This window comes from Drosophila eugracilis, unplaced genomic scaffold, assembly GCF_018153835.1.
Source record: "Drosophila eugracilis isolate 14026-0451.02 unplaced genomic scaffold, ASM1815383v1 contig_1873, whole genome shotgun sequence".
Lineage (NCBI taxonomy): Eukaryota > Metazoa > Arthropoda > Insecta > Diptera > Drosophilidae > Drosophila > Drosophila eugracilis.
Window position 1 is genome coordinate 277,789 of NW_024572725.1, and position 12,584 is coordinate 290,372.

General features: G+C 43.9%; 1 protein-coding gene across 1 annotated transcript in view; it reads right to left on the reverse strand.

Moving 5' to 3' along the window:
- LOC108116140 (hemicentin-2) overlaps window positions 1–12,584 on the reverse strand; it is a 66,854-nt gene that overhangs the window by 40,223 nt on the left and 14,047 nt on the right. The gene's annotated exons all lie outside the window — the stretch shown is intronic.

Below are 12,584 nucleotides of genomic sequence, written 5' to 3' on the forward strand. Positions count from 1 at the left end.
GGTCGAGGGTTTTCCGTTTCCCCTTGAGCTGGCTGTGTTGACTAAACGAAATGCTATTAAAACACCTCCCCTTGCGTGGAGTCAACCCTTTAATGGCTTAATGACGAAACCACGAAGTACATAGTTGAGCGGCCAAATTGAGCAGCACTCACTTATTCCAAACGAATGGAGTCCAATACTCCACATCTGCCCTGCAAGTCAGCGAAAGTGACGAGGGTGTGGTGTAGTAATTGAAATTAAATGGCATTTGAAACTTTATTTAGCTGGCAGTTTGTCAACTCATTAGCCCATTGATCGACTCAAGTTTTCAATTATTGTAATTGCTGCAATCCAATTTAAGTTCGGGCGGTATTCAAAGTCGCTTCAGCGGCTAACTAGCTATGGAAACTAAATTTGCTATCCAGCCAGTAAGCCAGCATACTACATACTACATCATTCTTTTCGCTGCGCCATCCATTTCGGAGTCCCGGGGGAAATTTATCTAAATGTTGTTTCAAAACTTCAACTTGCTCGCTCTCTCTCTCTCTCTGCCCTTGTCCCTGTCTCCGGTTCTGTCCCTTTCTTGCTGGCACTTTTTTCGCACTCTCTCAGAATCAGTTTTGCCATAGCAGCTCTGGTTTTGGCCCTTTACCCAACGAACTTGTCACAACTAAAGACATTACACAACAGATTACGTATACGCCGGGTGGGTGCTGAAACAAGAGGTGATTGGGCAAAGTTCGCATTAAAGTGTGCCTCCTCCTAGTTGCGAGCAGATTTACAGCAGCAAATTTTTATGTTATTGCCTAGCGTGTGTTTGGGATGGTGGGTGGAGAATTTTGGCGTGCTGAAACTTTCCACCCCCGGCTGCTGAATTAATGTCTGTGGCCCCCAGCAGGCGGCATCCCCTTTCATTTGCCGAGATGTTTATCCTTACATCTATAAAAACACATTCTGCGCACAGCCATACACACATGTACGCCACTGTCCAGGCCCCCGGCCCCACTGATGTAGTCTAGTCAAAATAGTTTCTATATGTGTGTTTTCCCGGCTGTCTGTCGTCCTGTCATCGAGTCTGAGTAGAGCTCCACTTCGCCGCTCTGCTGTTGCTTTTAAAAGCTTAAGCTGGGCAAACACTTTCCCACATTCTTAATGAGTGCTTGCCTGGTTGCTTTACGCTCCACTTCGGGAACTCGAAATTTCGTTGGCCATTGTCAGACGAAAAACAAGGCTGGAATTCAGCCAGGAGCCCAAGATGTTGCCCTTAAGTGTAGGCTCTATTTATTGTGTGACTTGTAACCGGTGCAGAAGATTTTCACTTCGCAGGGAAAACAAAGTAGGCATTGAAAGCAAACTGTACAATGATGCACTTTATTCATTGTAAAAGAACTCCAAGTTCTTTATTAAATGTTAAAGTTTTTAACAACTTTTATTAGAAATTTGTCTACTAAACTTAAGAGATTCTATCAATCCGACTTAATTTCTTTGCATCTTGACTTCGGTGGATAACCTAACTTTTTTAAGGCCATAACTTTAGTTTCAAGGTTTGTTCATAAAACTTCATTAGTAATAAATCTTCGATGGCTATCTTTGCTTTTCCGCTGCCATAACTTAAGTATTGATTAAAGGCAGAGTAGAAGTCCAGCTAACCGCAGAACCTGGTAAGCTGGGGAAAAGCTAAGAAAGGACTTTTTATGTGTTTTTTACACACACCCACTAGCAGCATTTTCGACCACTGGAAGTCATTTCTGCTTTGTTTTGCAGCCAAAATAATATCTGAAGGGTCACTCAAGCACATACAACCGACACGGGTAGAAACGGAAACTATTACGACGGGCAGCGAAAAGTCTATAAAAGCAAATGCTGCCTTCTACAGCGCCTTGAGATCCCCATGCCACCCAGAGGCCACCCAAATGGAGGAAAGGCTATATAGACCGGGGCACGGAAGGCGGAAAATAAAGTCGACTATAAAAATCACAGGTTTATATACATTTTTTGAGGGCGGCCAGTTGCTGGTGTCGTTATTTTTGTTGCTGCAGTGTTTGCTCTACATCGCAGTTCAAAGTTGTTTTTCGAAGCACTTTTCCCCGCTTTAAACAGCGATTGACCGGCTGCCTTTTCCGAAAAACTTCCGATTTGGAGAGGAGTGAAACAGCCAGGGAGGTCCCAACGATTACGTCAGCCGAGAGTTTGGCATCTTGTCACTGGAAAGTTAATCAGGAAAAGTGGCAAAGCCAGTTTCTGGCTTAATCTTCAATTGAAACTTTGGACGTTCCCCGAAATGTGCTTAACGATCAGCGGGAGTAAGCAAAATTATAAATATGGAAAAGCGAAAAGTTCAAGAATTTCCCCAACAATTTCTTTCACCCTAAACCAAAGGTCTTGGCTCGTGGGATCTAAGATGGCTATCCATAAATCAGTTCTCACACACACACACACGACTGCCATAAACTTTGATCTGTTAATAAATTGCACGTACTTAATCATCCCAGGTAGGAAGAAGGAAGAAACTTTCGGGATATGAACTCGTACATAAGTTGGAAAAATATCCGCCTCATTTATTCATATGCCAATCTGGGAGAAACTTAAGCAAACAGTCGGAGCCAAGAGTTATTACAGCCGACTTGGTAAAAATTAAATTTATTGCCCATACGCCGCGTGGGCCGACTGGCCTTTGAGTGTCCCCAGAGTTTTAAAGTCGATCCCGGCCTGTTTTGTGCCCACTCATGGACACCGAGGCCCAAACGCAATTAACACACACTGGCACAAGCCACTTAGCGAAGTGTGGGCAAAAGCTAATCGCTTCAGCGGCCAAAACTCGATGCCCGCCCGTGGCACCCAGTTTGCATTCCGGCCCAAATTGGGTAAACTAATCAATGCAAGTGCATTTGCACTTGGCGGCTGCATTAAATTTAATGCCAGTTTTTAGCTGGCAAAATGTACGCCCGCCTGCACATTACTTTGCTCATTTGTGTGCTCAACCTGTACGGTATAGGAATAGGTGATGCGGTGTGGCAAGTATCCGAGCCATGTTTGCCCAGATGCAACTAAGCTCTGTTTGCCTGTTTACCCTGGCAGGGCAAATAGAGATCAAGTCAACTGCGGCAACAACAATGGCAGTGGCATTTGCAATGGCTCGTTAAGCCAATAGCAACGACATTGTGTGCCGACGCAGCAAATTTTCGCATTAATAAATCTTTTGTTTGCTAATAAATTTCTAAACAGCAAACGTCTCTCTTTCGCTAGCAGTTCAGTTCGAAGCTTGTTTATTTATATGCTTGCTTGGCATCCATGAGAACCAACAGTTTTGCTTCCGTCACCTGAAACTCGAGCAAATTTTGCTGATTTAGTTTGAGTTTGAGCTGCCGTCTAATGTCGAATTTAATTTCAAGCCCAAGCCCATTTCATGGCCTTAGCCCACATCTAATCAGTCGATTCCCTGGATATTCCAATTACCAGAATCAAGTTACTTTGCGATATACTCTTCTTGTGTTTCGGAGAAATTTGAATAGCTGTCCGTCAAACCTCTGGTGTCTGGTGTAATTGCCACATGTGAGAGCAACAGGATATTTACATGCAAATCAACCTGGCAACCTGGCACTTCAAGGCTATGCCTACTATATTTGTGGGTGGGTGGGCGAAAAAGTTCAATCATGTAAATGGTTCGTCAACGAAATTGGGGCGGCAAGGGTAAATCTCGGCACACGCAGGCCCTTTTGGAGAGGGAATTACAGTCCATCAAAATAACTACGTTTGTCCTTGACCTCAGCTGGAGGACATGTGTCAACCGACTCACGGAGCACGTGCAATTCCAGCCTAGCAGAATCCCCCAAAAAACCCAAGAACTTGATTTGTATTAAAGGTGAAGGGAAAAGCTTGTCTGACTTGTTATTGGCATATGAAATATTTATTATCCGTTGACCTTTTCTAATGACGTATGTCAGTAATACTGATAAGTGTATCATTTCGATGAAAACTTTAATCAAAAAAGAACCCAAGTTATTATATCTTTCTGTTAAAAGAAGTATTCAAAAATGGTACAATGACTGTGCAAAAGTTATGCTCTTAAATAATATTTTTAAAATTATACATATATAATATCATTTTCAGAAAAGTTTATCACATATTTTTCTATGATTTTCTGTATCTCTTAAGATTATTAAATTACAAATTATGTTCTTAACTTTAAATCCGTTGAACTTTTTAGTTTACCTTAAGGTACTACCTTGTCTACACTCATTTATTGCGAAGTGGAATCAAATCAATTGACCAGCCTTTGGGCTGAAACAAATCCCAATCGAAATTTGTGTCAATTTAGTGGACGGGAATTTGTGTTGTGTATGCATATTTACGCAGATGTATCCTTACGGGTTGAATGTGGGTTTCGTCATCGTGTGTGCTTAGTCACATATATTTTTGAATATTTCATGACGCAACCGAGCGCGTTGTCATTGCTGTTTAGCCCTCGTCACTAGCCCCCACCTGCCCGCCTCACCGCACTTAGCTCTTCATTTCCCACCCTAACCCAATAAGTTTGGGACAGGCACTTTGTTGTAGAAAATAAAAGTTTAGCTTTTCACACGTGCGCCATTCGCCTCATTTTTTGTTTCGACGTCCCAGCTGTCAACTCTTTACACAAATTATTAAAACATTTTCCCACGAGTGTCAACACTTTCGGCGGTCGTCATTTTGGGTCGCCAGGGAGTCGCCGGATAGATAAGGGGAGTGGCTGCGAGGGGGAATGGCAGTCTCAACTGGCAGGACCGCAATGAGACCTCTTTAATATTTAAGGCAAGTTGAAAAATGCAGAAGACAAAGGGATAAGCCCGGCGCAGGGCGCAAAGGTTCAACCGTTTCGCGGTTAAGTGTGACAATATTTTATGGTGAGTGTTAAGGGTGCTCCAGGGGTGGCCAAATCTCTTCCGCCGATGGAATGTATATAACCCCGGCGGATTAACCGAGGAGAGGGTGTAATAAAAGTTAAAGACTACCAACTGCCAAAAGGGGGCAGTGGTGTGTGTGTGTGTGTGTATTTAGGTCGCTCCTGGGGGCAGACGGCTTCATTAAGATAAACCAATAGCTGCTAAATTGTTAACATTAGGCATACATAATGAATTACGGCACAGGGCCTCCGGAAAATTGAAGTAAGCTACCCACGAAAGCGGAGCTCCAAGTACAAGGAGCTGCGAGTCCCGGTTATCTATGAGTCGGTGGGCTTGTCTGCTGTTTAGTCATTCGTTTCGCTTGTTAACAATTTCTTTGAACCAGACAGGCGACAGCAGCGGGGACTTAGGCATTTCCCTCAGCTCGGCTCAGCTGCACCTTTTCTGCTTTTCTTCTATTCCACCCGAAGGTTGAGTGCGGATGACTGGCAGATTCCCTCTGCCATCGCAGGACGGGTATTCATAATTTAATGCCAACTTACACGACACTTGGCGTCATTTCGCATCGTTTAGCTCAATTTTCGAAGCGCTTTCACAAACAGGTTTTTAATGAATTTGTCTCGCTTTATCAGGGCCTGAATACCTGCTGGATTGGCAGGTTGGCTTCTCGTTCAACCTAATTTTGTGGATGGAAATTCAAGGCATTGCTTGTCATCTTATTTAATTTTGAATGGGTTTCATTTTCAGGTTTGGAAAATGAATAGTTTGACATGAAATAGGAGACAACGAAGGAAATATTACAATAAATAATTATTTTTAATAAATATTTAATTGGTTTTTGGGATGCATGATTTCGAGGAAAATCAAATAGCACGACGACAGCTTAAAGTAATGTGCTTTTAATTTAAAGAAACTCAAATCAAGATCCTGCAAGGTGGCAGTCATCTTCTGCTCAAAAAGGGAAACCTCAGGAATCTGGCGGAAGTAAGAATGGGTAATAGCATGGCTTGCATCTCCCATTTCTTGCGGTGTACGAGTCCTGGGCTTCGTCTTGTTTTGTCGTCGCATGTTCATTTGCAGTTTTCGGTTTCCCTTGTCTGGGCCGCCTTCAACTTTGCCTCCTTGTGGCCTCCAGAGGTCATGTGCCCTCGCCTCCGCCCTGGACCGACCCGCTCCCCATTCCCTTTCCCCTTCCTTATCACCTTCCCCTTCCTTTCGCTTTCACTTTGTCTCCGCTTAGACAATTTGTGGGGTTTGGCCCCGGGCCTGGGCTTTCCATCCCCGGCCACCTTCCGCTTTTCCTTTGGCCAGGCAGCTCGGCTGTTTTGTTGCCTGACTTTTTACATAATTTTGTCGCTCGGCTGGCTTTGTCCTCCTTTCGGCTGCTGGCCTAACCGCCCACTTTTCGCAGCCCCAAAGCCCACTGTCATCCTGTTTGTGTTATCCTATGTGTTATTTTCATTGTTGTTGGCGGCATTCTGTGAATTCGTTGTGGCCATTTCAGCTTGTAATTCACTTAAAACCGCACACAATGACAAAATGTAGCATTTGTTTCTGCCTCGGCATCCCTGCGAGCCAAAAACAGAGGCTTTAAATTATGTTATTAAATTTGTTTACCAAGAAATTTGTAGACTCATCCCCGCCCACCACTCCCTCCATCAAGTTTGATAAAGTTTCCTTCGCCTTCGCAGGCACTTGACGCACAAATCCGATGGCATCTCCGGCACACATAGTTCTGTCCCATTTTAATTAAAGCCAAGTTTCCAGTAAGTCCCCAGCCTAATCGAATTGGCAAGTTGGAGAGGAGCTGCTTGGCTGGCTGGCTGGCTTGTCGGCAGTGCCACGCCCCCGCAGGGATGTTAATACCTTAATCCACCCTGAAATCCCGAGCACGCGTTCCGGTGGCGATGATTTCGCTTGATTGCTTCGATTGTTCGCAATTTGCCTTGGCTCTTCGCGACTAAGGGCTCCTAAAAACTTGAAACGCGATTCGACTGGAATGGAATGGAAAAATAACATGGAAACTCACGGCTCGGTTGAACTTTAATTGGCAGGGACTACGAGCCCGAAAAATGTCTCATTTTTGCGCGACATGAAAGCGTCGCATTATTTAATAAAAAACTTGCTCCTCGTGAGCCAGCCTGCCTGGGGAACAATGCCTGTTCGTAGAATGGAGAATGGAGGCTCTGAAACGAGGCTCGCGGCGCTATTAAATATTGACGCGCCACACAAAGGCGGCTAAATGCCACAAAAGAACTCATAATGGCGACTTTGTGCCACTCTAATGCCATTTTATGTGCTTTATTAAGGCCCAGAGAAGTGAGGAAGGGGCCCGAGGTGCCGGGAGACATTCATTTAAGGCGATTCCCCAAGTTGAACAACATCAAACGCAAATTTGTGTCAGGTGAAGCATTAAAATTACCAATTACCGCACAATACCAACTCATTTGCCCACAAAGAAGGCATTAACAGCGGCCAAAGTGCTACACTACACTGGGCTTAGGAAATCTCAATTAGGATTAGGCAAACTAGTTATTTCAATTATGCGAAGACGAATGCGGAAAGTCGACTTAATCAAACTCAAGTGGCGAGAAATTTGTATTTAGGAGGGAATACTATATCGCATAGCCAGAACTCAGCTATTGTTACTCCAACTTTAATAATGAATATATGTTTCTCAGACAGAGTTGTGTTTCTTCTTCGTTTTCATGCTCTTAAAGCTCACTCTGAGAAGGTGAGTTCCCACAAATCTCGTATCTAAAAGCTGAATAAAGAAGGACTATAAAACAGGAGGAACCCCAGCCCGCCCGAAACAGATCCCGAAAAAGCGTCAAGAAAAGCCAACTTTATGACTCACTCTAACCCCAACTTCCAGTTTCTCCTTCAGCACCTCGACCTCGATCTCAACCCCACGGAAAGTTTGCCGGCGACCCCAGCATCCTGGGGCAGGACTATAGATACGGATGTATGGACATTATGGTGCGTACGGTCAATTTATTACGTTCGCGCTTTAGCTGCTCATGCATGGCTGCACATTAAAAACCAGATTTAATTAACTTGGGCCAAACTTTTATTAATATTGAACGCGTTTATGAGGGGGTTGGAGGGGGAGGGGCGGACCCAGCTGCCATTCGGCCGTCGATGATGGGGAGAGGAAAAGGAAAAGGGCGTTAAATGCGCTAAGCAAGTTTAAGCCGTAATAATAAAAAGTAGCGCACAAGAAAATAAATAAATAAAAGACATACCATCAGCACGCATTACGTACACAATTTACTTTATTGCATAAACTGATTATAGTTTTAATGCCGCACTGGGCGAGACTGGGAAAGCCCGGGCCACAGGCTGCAAAACCGGTGGGAGTTCCGGGGGCAGCCTCGACTACGCTCGACATTCAGGCTGGCGGCGGGCAGGAAAACTTTAATATCCTGACGTTATTATCATTATTAAACTGTGAATGGCATAATAAACGAACAGGGTAACCACAGCGAGTCGCGCGCAGCGCACATTCCCAAGTTTCCTCAAGTACAATGGACTGTGATGGTGAAAAGTCCTGATAATTCCAGGGAAAATTGAATAATGTCCTGGGTTTTTTCTGAGTAATGCTTACTTTGCATTAAAAACTAAGTAAAGATTACCATGTACTCTTACAATGTATTATAGAGGGTTCTAATCTTATGGATAGTGCATTAAAAAGACAAAATTATAAGATTATTGGAATAAGAATTAAAGATAACCTGGAAGCTGAAAAGTTTTCTTCTATGCCTTACTACTTATATTTAAAAGAATCCTCTTATTTTTTGCAAATTACAAATATTTTCTTAGATTTTTCCCTTTCATTATGGAAGTAAAACTGAATTCTTTAATGCATTTTCCACAGTGCCTTAAGTGCGGCGGCAAAATGTTGTGTTTACCGTCAACATCCGACTGAAGTGCACCAGCTCTGGGCCCAAAGACAATACGCCCTGTTATCGATGTGCGGCTTGGAGTTATGGTCGCGTAATAATCTATTGAGATGCGTTTTATTGCGCATACGCCGCGTGCCCCAGCCAAAGCAGTCGTAAGCACTTCCATGGCCCTGGGCTGCTCTTAAGATCCACATGCAATGCATTAAGAGCCCCTATGGCTTTCGTTCAATGGCGGAATGATTTGGGGGATGGTGAAAGCCAAGCCAGTTCAAGCCCAGCCAGACCGGGCGAATGGACTGAACTGGGAAACTGTTGCTAATTTTCGAATTGCAGACGGGATTGCAAAGTCTGAGCTGGCGGCGCTATGAAATAAAGTGAAGGCAACTTTTGGCCACGGCTCCTTCTGCATTGATTTCGCTTCGCAGCTCATTTCGCTGGGCCAACATGTGGGACGGTCACTAATTAGTCGTTAATGATGCATTTCCCCAGATTGCATGTCCCGATTATTTCGTTTCAGTTCGTTTGGCTTGGGTTACCCGCAGAGCACGCACATACTTTCCGAGTTAATCTTGTATCTGGAATCCCGGCAGACACGCAATATTGAAGCCCTGCGGAAAGTCAACAGCGAGCGGCTGATGAAAAATCTTCTTACTCACGCCATGAGTCGGAGTTTTCCCGGTCCGTGATTCCTTTATCCTTATTTACCTGTAAGAAGATAACAGCAATGGGCGCCAGGGATTGAAGGGTGGCAGGGGCGGCTGAAAAATTTGTACTTGGCATTTCAATTTGCTTTGCATATAATTATTATTGTATTACGCATACGCCCCATGGGCCACGTATCCTCACTCAAACAGGGAATTATGCTGGGCGTGCACGATATGAGTAGAACTTTCCCAACTTCAGTCAACGAATTTCCATGTGAGTACACAGGGAAAAATTTGCATAAATCCAGGAACAATATTTGCATTGCTCAACTTCCCGTTCCCGTTCCCCATTTTTCTGCAGCATTTAAGCCATTAATTTGCATTCATGAAATATTGCCCGATCCAGATTTTAATTTCCCACCAAAAATATGTTCCTTCAACCATCAGACCACCAGAGCAGTCGGGCAGAAGGTTTCCTTAGAATTTTCATCGGCTTTCCTTTAGCTTTGGTTTGGGCCATAAGCTGATTGGGAAAGCCACTTCGCCACGTTCGAGTGGCTCGTGTGCGGTGCTTTAAATTTAAAAATATATCAGAGGAAAAAGTCATCAATTCGTGAACAATTTATTGCGCGTCATTTTTGATTATTCACCGAGAATTCCCGCCTGACCGAGGAAATTGACATCTGGACTTGGCTGTCATTAATTTGCTTCGTTAATGTGAAAGCAAACAATGTGAAAATGGCGCGGAGTCATTATTTTACATTGTAATTAAAATTATGCCACTCCATACACACATACACACAAGTATTCTCGATAATGCTTATGCAGGACTCAATTTGTTGTTACATAATTACAAGAAATAACACCGCGGGCCATTATGAGTGCAAACAAAGGCCACAATTAAAATCATTAATGTGCCGCCATAAAAAGTACAAAGTCAATGGGATTTGCACTAAAATCACTTCCACTAATTAATGCCAAATCCTGAATTATCCCCAAGATGTTATCGGGCTGTCATTCACTTGGAAATTCGACTCATTCCTCACACCCTCACCCCCAACTTAGAAGAAGTTATAAATGTATCTTTCGCCAGGATCTATGCACCTGTCCGTGAAACTCATTCGTTGCTCAGTGAACACCGAGCTAATTGATTACAACAAATTCAATTCGTGTTTAATTAAATTAAAATTTTGATTTTATCGCAACGCATTCTGGCCCGCAGCATATGTTAATGCCCAAGAGGGGCTGCGGCCGGCCTTAAATGGAAATTTAAATGGAATCGCAGCCGAAAGGCGGAAGTGGAGCGGCTGGCTGTGCAATTACCCCACCTAATTAATGATCTGCTGGGCCGCAAGTACGTGCTTGATTAAAATTTGTGTGTAGCTAACGCATTAATTAAAGTTTCATAAGAGAGGCAACAACAACAACAACAACAACAGCAGTAAGGACAACGGGGAAAAAGAAGGCGAAACAAGGACTCCTATTTAAATATTTATTCCTGTCATTTGTATTGTGGAAGAGAGCGACCCCGAAACCTGGAGACAGAAATTACCTTAGCACACAAATTGCATTTGCGTGTCAACCGCAGTGCGTCAAAAGGGGCGGCAAAGTCCTGGGGGCGGGCTTAAGTTTGGCTGTGAATGCCTATGTGAGTGCGAGTGCGAGTGTGTCTCTGGAACATGCGAAGCGTGCGTAAGTCGGCAACATGTAAACGCGTATTAATTAAGCCAAAACAAAGCGCCGCCGCTCAAGAACCAGACGAAATGCGAAGACGACGGCGACGCCGGCGAGCACGACGAGGACATGCAAAAGGAGTGGCACGTGGGCGGCGGCGATGGTGGTGGCGATGGCAGGAGGCGGGACAAGTCGTCCTGCGAGTCAAGAGCTTGTTCACTGCCATTTCCCCCTGTCAAGGCCTCAATGTGTCCGCAGAAAATGGAAATGTCCTTATAATACGCCAGACGTGGTACATTTAATTTCTTTTTTGTGTGTGCGGCTTTCTTTGACTGATTCTTTTGATTCCATTTATATATTTTAATTACACAACCATCTCACATACTTTTCTCGCATATCTCTCTGTAGTTAACAGGCGTTTCATTTAAATAGTCCCTTAATGAACAAGCTAAACTCCCCCACCTTGACTTGTCCCCACCTGTGAGTCGTTGAATAGTCCTCAAAGTCCTCAGCTTGCCGGCGACACTTTTCCGGCATTGTCACACCTGTCAACAGCAGTCGGTCCGAGCTGCCACAAACGTCAATCCCCGCTTTAAATGACTGCTAGTGGAGTTGGATTCGAAAACATTTGCATCTGCTCCGAACCAATTAGGACAAGATACGCTCAAGCACTCGAAGAAAATGTGCCTTAATTTTGAAAACTTTGAAACATTTCTTAGAAGGTTAGAAGTCTTTTCCCAACACATTTAAAATCCATCTTCGAGTATTTTGTTCTCAGCTCAGAAAATAATATCTAACAAGAAGAAACCTTATAAGGGAAGTGCTTGAATGTAAATTAGTAACTCATCATAAAATCATTTACAACACAAGTTTTAAACATGACCTCAAACTACCTTCTTGCCTTTATAGTTTCATTTTGAAATACATCAGGAAGTTTTCTATTTATTTTTTTTTACTTTAGAGAGTTATGATTTTCTGCTAAATGAGAACCGGCTTTCTACCAACAAAACATTTTTCGGTTGAGTGCATTTGACAGCCCGAAAATGGGCTGTCATGGGGGCTTCCAATTGAATTTTCGTGCCCACTTTAATTGCAATTCGTGTTAATTTCGCCGGCGAAACTTGGGTTAACAACCACTTGAGGCGGCCAGCTGCCACTTCATCGGTCATTATGGTCAGCCATAAACAAATCAGCAAACAAAGTGGCCACCACCTGCCACATGCCACCTGCCGCCTGCCGCTCGCCGCTTGCCGCCTTTCGACGGCCACGTCGCCACTTTGCACACCCACTTTTCGCACAAATTGCACGTTGGGCGCCACGAAAAAGTTGCGACCCCAAGGAAAAGGAAGCGGAAAAGAAAGGAAAAGCCGAGGTGAAGAAAGTGAAGGAAACAAAGGAGAGAGCAAAAAGAAAATCATTCATTATCATGTCACGTCAATCGAAAAACAATCTAATGACTGCACATGATTTCTATCTCAAATAGGTTGGACAGGCCAGAC